Here is a 7,188-nt window from a genome sequence, read left to right on the forward strand (position 1 = left end):
TCTTCTTCTTCTTCTTCTTCTTCTTCTTCTTCTTCTTCTTCTTCTTCTTCTTCTTCTTCTTCTTCTTCTTCTTCTTCTTCTTCCTGGTTTTTAAAATAATTTTACTTTGTTACGTGCTATTCTTGTGTTCATATAAATATTCTTGAACTTTGTTCTGTTACATTCTTTGGAAATAGTTGGACCCTTCCTGGGTTTGCTTTCTGGGGTAGGACCAGACTGATGTTTAGTCTGTGGCTAATTTGCTCTGCTACTGAGGCAGAACCTTCTGAGTACAGTGCCCAAGGGTCTCCCCATCCCCACTCTGCTGGTGGGAAGAAACTAATTCTGTGCCTGGCTTCTCTCATCCCCCTCAAGCCATCTTTCCCCAGCCTGGAGTTCCTTCACGCCTGAGCACAGACTGATATTCAGGCTAATTGCAGGGCTGTTCTACAGATTCCTATGCAATCTCAGTGCCTCTGTGTCTCCCAGGCCCCTCCATCTGTCTTCTTTCTGGTTCTCTGCCCTGTGAACTCCAGCCCAGTGCCTCCAGGCTCCCAGATCCTTCCTCTCAGCGGCTCAGAACAGCTGCCAGGCTGGGCTTCACTTCTACTGCAGACCGGAAACGCTTCAGATGGGGCCTCCTCTCGTTTGTTTTCTCTACCTTAGAGTAACAAAAAGCAGCGGAGGCCCGAGAGATGCCAAACCTGACTACCTGGACTCCAAATGCTGGAAGGAGGAAATGGAATCCCGGAATGTGTACTGACCTCCACAGGAGTGCTATGTAACACACACACACACACACACACTCCATAACAAACACAAAAAAGCAAAAACAATGACCGTTTAACACAGATCTTTAAAATATTAAGTTATTAGATTTAAATATAACAAAATAAGTGTAGGAGATTTAAGCAGAATATTACTAAAATGCCGAGGGAATAAATAACACAAAACTTAAGAGAAAAATGTGCCCTGTGAGTGGTTTGGCAAGGCTATGTATGGCCAGGACTCATTTCTCTCTGAGTGTAGTTACAGGGTTCAGTCCTATCCAAAATCCCAGGGCGTTAGTATTCTAAGCATCAACAAAGATCCTGGGAGAGGGGAAAACACCTGTAATCCTAGCACCCAAGAAGCCAGGGCACCCGAGTGTCACACACACACACACACACACACACACACACACGCGGAGGGAAGAAGGGACCGAGCGAGGGGAAGACAGCATTCAGACATAGATGTTTAATGAAGATTAAAAGGTCGAGCCAGTGAAGCAAGAATGTCTTTGAACAAATGATGGAACAATGGAACATCCACAAACAATTGGAGGAGGAATTGAGGGGCGGGGGAGGAGGGCTCAGAAGAGAGAAGTTGGCAATTAGCCTCTGCCCATCCCTCATATAAAAATTAAACAAACACAGAGCCCAGACGTAAGTATAAAATAAAACTATAAAACTTTTAGAAGAAAATGATCTTGGCTTGGAAAAGTAATTCTTAGATTTGACACCAAACCATGGTGCTTAAAGGGGAGAAAAATGACGAAGAGACATCACGTTTTAAAACTCTGGCTTTGCAGAAGACAACATTATGACAATGGGAAGCTCAGAGACAGGCTGAAAAAGGAGGGTGTAAGTCTCATCCTACAGAAGATTCTGGAAAATATCCGAGTGGGAAGCCCCGCAGATTCTCTCCGCCTAGACATTGCACAAGCAGAATCTTGTCCGTTTCCATTATTTCCCAACTTTCCAAGGCAGCCCGGGTTTGCAAGCTCAGGGGAATGGGGGGAACCAAAGCCGCGCAGTTTGTTTTGGGCAATTTTAGTTCTTGGTGTGGCAACAGCTGTTCACTCTCTGGTCCCAGCCCGCGGGCAGCCAGCTGTGCACACACGCTCCAGGAACAGCCTGCCGCAGCCGCGTTAGAGTAAAGGGGTCTCTGTCCTCCAAACACTGGGGTTGCCGGCTCCGATCTCGGACTGCAGCAACGGATTGGAGGTGCAGACAAAGAGGCAGGTGGTTATCGAGGACGCATCTCCCCCATTGTTGCAAGCCCCTCCCCCCAGCAGAAGTGACACGACTGGGGATTTAAAGGGCCAATGTTCCTTTTTTCCCTCATTTTCTGCTTTCAGGGACCAGAATGTAAACCCCGGAGCGGTCAAGAACATGCAAGGAAAATCAGAAAGTGCTGGTGTGTGCCTGGGGAAAGGAACAGGGCTCTACAAAGACCGGAGAGGACCTCAGAATGTGCTTCCCAGGCTGACTGTTACAGAGATTCTCTATAACAATTAGAACACCAATAGGGCCAGTGAGAAGGCTCAGCAGTAAAGGCGCTTGCCGCCAAGCCTGATGATCTGAGTTCCATCCCTGGGACCCACATGGTGGAAGGACAGAACTGATTCCCAAAAGTTTTCCATTGACTGCTTCGTGTGCACCTGGTGTGTGCTGAGGGATACACAAAATAAATGGATGAAAAAAGATCTCTAAAATACATATATTTTGGATGGATAAATATATAAATACACAAAAATAACTAAGCCCAGAAAACTCTCCGGAGGAGGAGAAATCTGATTTCTATAGTTAACATATTTTTAGACTCCCCCATCCAGTGTTCAACAACAGCAAAAATCACAAGGTGTAAAAAGAAACAGGAACATATGGACTTTTTCTTTCTTGGAGACAGTGTCTCACTGAGTAGCCTTGACTGGCCTGAAACTTGCTGTGTAGATCAGGCTGGCTTGGAACGTTCTCAGTAGACCAGCTGGCCAGGATAGTATGGCCCAACAAAAATGGTCCCTGAAAAAGACAGGACAGCAGATCCCAGAGAGCAAAGGCCTCTTTCAGCTGCCACAGTCCTTGTCTTTCTTGCCGCTGATGCCACTGGGAGAATAGCTAGGGGCCAAAGGACTGAGGAGCAATTATGGGAAATAGGTTGCCATGCTCTGAGCGTTGAAACTTCCAGTGGAGCTGGCCTTAGTGGTACACGTCTGTATTTCCAACACCTGGGAGGTGAAAGCCTGAAGACAGAAGGTGTAGCCTGGGCTACACGAAATTCTATCACAAACAAATAAACAAAGTGAAAAAGAAGAAAGGCAAGATAAATAAACGAATGAATAAATGGATAAATAAATAAATATAAATAAAGTAGGTAAGAAAGAAATTTCAAATGGTGGTTTAATAGGAAGACAATTTTGTGTGAGGCAGTGTATGCTTGTCATCCCAGCTACTTAGGAGGCCAGCCTGGTCCACCTACTGAGAGGCTATCTCAGAGAGAGAGAGAGAGAGAGAGAGAGAGAGAGAGAGAGAGAGAGAGAGAGAGAAGAGAAGAGAAGAGAAGAGAANAGAGAGAGAGAGAGAGAGAGAGAGAGAGAGAGAAGAGAAGAGAAGAGAAGAGAAGAGAAGAGAAGAGAAGAGAAGAGAAGAGAAGAGAAGAGAAGAGAAGAGAAGGGAAGGGAAGGAGGGAGGGGGAAGGAAGGCAAACTCCAGTAGACGAAGTTGGTTGGCTGTAAGTAAAAGCCCATGGGAAGAGCAGGTTCTCTGGAAGGTTCTGTGAAGCTGGCGCCCATTTTTGTCGGGCAGTATTGAAGCTGGAAGTCAGGCGTGGTGGCGCATACCTGCAATGCAGCACTGGGGAAGTGGTTAGTAACTTTTCTGTTGCTTTGAGAAAGCACCACAACGCAGGCCAGGTATAAAAGGAAGCCTGTATTTGCGCTTAGATTCCAGAGCGCCAGGGCTCTGTCATGGTGGGACAGTGTGGCAGCGAGCATAAGAGCAGCAGGCGGGGCAACTGAGCGGAACGTTGAATGCTCGCTCACATCCTCCACCACAGCTGCAGAGCAGAGTAAGCTAGTTAGAAACAGGCGATGCTTTTTGCTCTCAGAGCCCACCTCCAGCGACATACTTCCTCCAGAAAGGCCGCACCTCCCAAACCTCCCCAAGTAGCGCAGTAGCCAACTGGGAAGCAGGTACTCAAACATTCTGACTACTAGGGATTCTTCTCATCCGTAGCACCGCAGGAGGTACAGGCAGAGGGGTCCCAAGTTTGCGGAGGGTAAAGTAAGTTCCAGGCCAGCACAGTGACCTGTCACACAAACAAAACAAACAAACAAACAAAAATCTAAGCTACCCTTGGCAAAACATTCAGTGATTGGTTCATCCCGTGTGCGGTGCTGCAGTAGTCTGAATGAGGGGTACCCCAACAGTGTCAAAGTTCATCCCGTGTGCCATGCTGCAGTAGTCTGGATGAGGGACACCCCTACAGTTTTGAGAACTTGAATATTTGTGGCCTTGTTGGAGGAAACGTGTCCGTAGGAGTGGCCTTGGAGGTCCCAAAGACTGCTGTTTCCAGTACCCTCTCTCTGCTCCTGTTTGCTGCTGAAGGTGTGAACTCTCAGCTGTTGCCCAGCCTCCTGATGCCTCAGAGCCACCATCATGGTCTCTATCCCTCTGGAACCACAAGCCCAAAATAAAATCTTTCTGCCCGAAGTTGTCTTTGTCATGGTGTTTTAGGAAAATGATGACTAGCTGTATCGATTAGATATCATTTACACGTGCGTTTCTGAGTTCTTAAGTGTGCTGACCCCTCCCCTCTCTCCTCTCTCCTTTCCCCATCTTTTTCTTCCTTCCTTCCTTCCTTCCTTCCTTCCTTCCTTCCTTTCTTTCTTTCTTTCTTTCTTTCTTCCTTTCTTCCTTTGGTTTTTCAAGACAGGGTTTCCCTGTGTAACAGCCTTAGCTGTCCTGGAACTCACTCTGTAGACCAGACTGGCCTTGAACTCACAGAGCTCTGGCTGCCTCTGGCTCCCAAGAGCTGGGTTAAAGGTGTGCGCTACCCCACCGCCTGGCTGTAAATAATTTTTTAAATCAAGAAATTTGGTGCTAGGGGTGCAGTTTAGTGGTCACATGCTTCCTTCGTATATGCGATGCTCTTCAGCACCAAGGGAAAAACAAAACAAAACATTTTTTTAAATATTTATTTATTTATTATGTATACAACATTCCTTCCATGTATGCCTGCAGGCCAGAAGAGGGCACCAGACCCCATTACAGATGGTTGTGAGCCACATATGGTTGCTAGGAATTGAACTCAGGACCTTTGGAAGAACAGTCAGTGCTCTTAACCTCTGAGCCATCTCTCCAGCCCAACAAAACATTTTTAAAAAATGCTTGAAGATACTAAAAGAATGCTTGGTCAAAACTAAAGAAAGAACACATAGATAAATAGAAATATGAAAGAAACAAAAAAACTAAAAAGAAACAAGAAAATTTTGGAGATGAAAAGTATAATTCAAATGTTTCTGTGTGTGTTGGTATATGTGTGTGAGTGTAGTACTGGAGGAGGCCAGAAGGGGGCATCAGAGTCCAAGGAACTAGAGTTACAGGCGTTTGTGTGGCACCTGATGTGGGTGCTGCAAACCAAACTTGGATCCTCTGGAAGAGCAGCACACACTCTTAACCCCTGGGCCGTCTCTCTGGACCTTCTGTTCCTCTTCCTACAAAGTTCTCCTGGGCTGGGAAGATGTTCTGTAGATAAAGCATGTACATGCATGCTTAAGCACTAGGCTGGCATAGAGAGCAACGTCAGATAGATTCCCAGAGCTCTATGGCCGGCTAGTCCAGGTCAAATAGCGAGCTCCAGGCTCCGTGAGAGAAGCTGTCTCAAGAAAGAAGGTGGAGAGGCAGAGAGATGGCTCAGTGGTTAAGAGCACTGTCTACTCTCCCAGAGGACCCGGGTTCAATTCCAAGCATCCACATGGCATCTCACACCTGTACATAACTCCAGTTCCAGGGCTTCTGACTGCCTCACGCAGGTGTACATGAAAGCAAAACATTGATGAACGTAAAATAAAAATAGTGAAAGAAAGAGAGAAGAAAGAAGGTGGAGAGAGTCGAGAAAAGACACCCAGCCTTGTCTTCTGAACTCCACATGGCCATGCACAGGTGAGAACACCCACACACACATGTGTGCAGACACATATGTACACCACACGCAGAGAGAATTGAAATTTGCTCATGGAATTCGAAGGCCAATTTGAGCTGTCAGGAAAGTCAGCCAACTTGAAAACAGGAGAATGGGGGAAATTATCTAGTCTGAGAAATAAAAATGTTTTTTGGTTTCTTTTTTGAGGAAAAGTGAACGTAGTCTCTGAGACAGTCTGTAACACACAGATAAGTGAGCCAACACACACTGTGGGGTTCCAGCGGGAAGGGAAGAACAGAGGGATGTTTAAAGAAAAGATGTCCAGCTGGGCAGTGGTCGCATGCGCCTTTACTCCTAGCACTCGGGAGGTGGAGGCAGGTGCATCTCTGTGAGTTCAAAGCCAGCCTGGTTTACAGAGTGAGTTTCAGGACAGCCAGGGCTACTCAGAGAAACCTTGTCTCCAAAAACAAAAACAGAGAGAGAGGGGGGGGGCAGGGGGGAAGGAAGCCTTTATGTTCCCAGATCAGATGAAATATAAACATATTAGAAGAAGTTTACCAGACTGCAAGTCAGAGGAGTTCAAGGACCCACAAAACACAGGCAATAATTAAACTTCTGACAGAAAGATATACTGAGAATTTTGAATGCACTCCAGGTGTGGTAATACAAGCCTTTAATTCCAGCATGTGGGAGGCAGAGACAGGAGGATCTGTGTGAGTTTGAGGCCAACTTAGTCCACATATAGAGACCCTGTCTCAAAAACCAAAATTAAAAACGTAAAACTGGGCAGTGGTGGTGCACATCTTTAATCCCAGCACTTGGGAGGCAGGTGGATCTCTGTGAGCTGGAGGCCAGCCTGGTGCACAGAAAAAGCTCCAGGACAGCCAAGGCTAATCAAGGAAATCTTTTCTTTAAATAAATAAAGTAAGAAGCAAAGAAACAAAGACAGACAGACAGACAGACAAACTGCTATATGTCGAACAAGCGAGAGAGAAGCGATCTGCTGCACAAGGGACTCTCAAAGTTCATCAGCAAATTTCTCATCACAGACTTTGCATTAGAACAGGTTTGCGCAGTCCCAGAAGCAAACAAGGGACTGGAGAAGTGGCTCAGAGGTTAAGAGTACTAGCTGCTGGGATATAGGACTTGAGTTTGGTTCTCTGCACCCACACGGTGGCTCACAACCACTTGTAACTCCAGCTCTAGAGGACTAACACCCTATTCTGAGCTCGAAGGGGAGACTTCACCAGTGTGCACAAATCCACACTCTCACACATGTACACATATGAAGCCAGAGAGCTGGCT

This window comes from Alexandromys fortis, unplaced genomic scaffold, assembly GCF_014885135.2.
Source record: "Alexandromys fortis isolate MF-2015 unplaced genomic scaffold, M_Fortis_MF-2015_v1.1 scaffold_3, whole genome shotgun sequence".
Classification (NCBI taxonomy): domain Eukaryota; kingdom Metazoa; phylum Chordata; class Mammalia; order Rodentia; family Cricetidae; genus Alexandromys; species Alexandromys fortis.